Genomic DNA, 2,511 nt, shown 5'->3' with positions numbered 1-2,511 from the left:
ATTGTTCGAGTATGAACAACTGACGGTTCATCTTGTTGCTCAGATTAGGTAATTTTCTTTTCAAAAACTTTTTCAAAATTTTTCTTTTCTTTTTCGTTTTTTCAAATTTTATTTTCGAAAAATATAATAAAAATACAAAAAAATAATAAAATCATAAAAATAAAAAATATTTTGTGTTTCTTGTTTGAGTCTTGAGTCAATTTTTAAGTTTGGTGTCAATAGCATGTTTTTAAAATTTATGCATTATTTTCGAAAATTCCATGCATTCATAGTGTTCTTCATGATCTTCAAGTTGTTTTTGACAAATCCTCTTGTTTGATCTTGATGATTTCTTTTTTTGTGTTGTTTGTTGTTTTTCATATGCAATTTTTCGTTTGTTGGAGTCCATGCATTAAAGATTTCTAAGTTTGGTGTCTTGCATGTTTTCTTTGCATCAAAAATTTTTCAAAAAAAATATGTTCTTGATGTTCATCATGATCTTCAAAGTGTTCTTGGTGTTCATCTTGACATTCATAGTGTTCTTGCATGCATCATGAGTTTTGATTCATAATTTTCATGTTGTGAGTCATTTTTAGTGTTTTTCTCTCTCATAAAAAAAATAAAAATAATAAATATCTTATCTTTTTAAATGTTATCTTTTTAAAATCTTTTTCAAAAATCATATCTTTTCCATTTTTTTATATTTTCGAAAAATTCCAAAAATCTTTTTCAAAATATTTTCAAAATTTTTTTCTTATCTTTATATCTAATTTTCGAAAATTAGCTAATAAGTAATGTGATTGATTCAAAAATTTGAAGTTTGTTACTTTCTTGTTAAGAAAGGTTCAATCTTTAAATTCTAGAATTTTATCTTTTAGTCTCTTGTTAGTCAAGTAATTAATTTTAGTTTTAAAATCAAATCTTTCTAAAAATATCTTCTTTTTTTTATCTTTTATATCATATCTTTTTCAAAATTTTATCTTTTTCAAAAATTTGATTTCAAAATATCTTATCTAACTTTTTATCTTCTTATCTTTTCAAATTTGATTTTAATATCTTTTTCAACTAACTATTTGACTTTGTGTTTGTTTCTTATCTTTTTCAAAACCAACTAACTACCTATCCCTCTCTAATTTTCGAAAATATCTCATCTTTTTTCAAAAAAAAAACTCTTTTTGTTTTAAATTTTAATTTTAATCTTATCTTATCTTTAATTTTCAAAAATACTAACCTCTTTTTCAAAATTATTTTCGAAATTCTATCGAAAATCACTAACCACTTTTTCAAAATTATTTTTGAAAATTTTCTATCTCTCCTCTTATTCTATTTAATTATCTATTTACTAACACTTCTCTTCACCTCTCTTCATCTAAAAATCCGAACCTATTCTCCTTCACTCTTCTCTCTTTTCTTCTTCTACTAACATAAAGGAATCTCTATACTGTGACATAGAGGATTCATCTTCTTTTCTTGTTTTCTTCTCTTTCATATGAGCAGGAACAAGGACAAAAGCACTCTTGTTGAAGCTGATCCTGAACCTGAAAGGACTTTGAAGAGGAAACTAAGAGAAGCTAAATTACAACAATCCAGAAGTAACCTTTCAGAAATTTTCGAACAAGAAAAGGAGATGGCAGTCGAACCTAATAATGATAATGCAAGAAGGATGCTTGGTGACTTTACCAAACCAACGTCCAAATTTGATGGAAAAAGCATCTCCATTCCTGCCATTGGAGCTAATAATTTTGAGCTTAAGCCTCAGCTAGTTGCTTTAATGCAACAGAACTGCAAGTTTTATGGACTTCCATCTGAAGATCCTTACCAGTTTTTAACTGAGTTCTTGCAGATTTGTGAGACTGTAAAGGCGAATGGAGTAGATCCTGAAGTCTATAGGCTCATGCTTTTCCCTTTTGCTGTAAGAGACAGAGCTAGAATATGGTTGGATTCACAACCTAAGGATAGCCTGGACTCCTGGGAGAAGCTGGTCACAGCCTTCTTGGATAAATTCTTTCCTCCTCAAAAGCTGAGCAAGCTTAGAGTGGATGTTCAGACCTTCAAACAAAAAGATGGTGAATCCCTCTATGAAGCTTGGGAAAGATACAAGCAGTTGACCAAAAGATGTCCATCTGACATGTTTTCAGAATGGACCATATTAGATATATTCTATTATGGTCTATCTGAGTTTTCAAAAATGTCATTGAACCATTCTGCAGGTGGATCCATCCACCTAAAGAAAACACCTGCAGAAGCTCAAGAACTCATTGACATGGTTACAAATAACCAATTCATGTGCACTTATGAGAGGAATTCCGTGAATAATGGGATACCTCAGAAGAAAGGAGTCCTTGAGATTGATGCTCTGAATGCCATATTAGCTCAGAACAAAGTGTTGACTCAGCAAGTCAACATGATCTCTCAAAGTCTGAATGGATGGCAAAATGCATCCAACAGTACTAAAGAGGCAGCTTTTGAAGAAGCTTATGATCCTGAGAACCCTGCAATGGCAGAGGTTAATTACATGGGTGAACCTTATGG

General features: G+C 30.3%; 1 non-coding gene across 1 annotated transcript; it reads right to left on the bottom strand.

The window, feature by feature from the left end:
• Nucleotides 1–2,005: 2,005 nt before the first annotated feature.
• Nucleotides 2,006–2,109, bottom strand: LOC127741960 (small nucleolar RNA R71). The gene has a single exon (XR_008003147.1). It is a non-coding gene; the product is annotated as a small nucleolar RNA R71 (small nucleolar RNA).
• Between the last annotated feature and the right edge of the window lie 402 nt (nucleotides 2,110–2,511).

This window comes from Arachis duranensis, chromosome 9 (genome assembly GCF_000817695.3).
Source record: "Arachis duranensis cultivar V14167 chromosome 9, aradu.V14167.gnm2.J7QH, whole genome shotgun sequence".
Lineage (NCBI taxonomy): Eukaryota > Viridiplantae > Streptophyta > Magnoliopsida > Fabales > Fabaceae > Arachis > Arachis duranensis.
The sequence above is the reverse complement of the archived record's forward strand: the minus strand, read 5'-3'. Positions and strand labels throughout refer to the sequence as shown.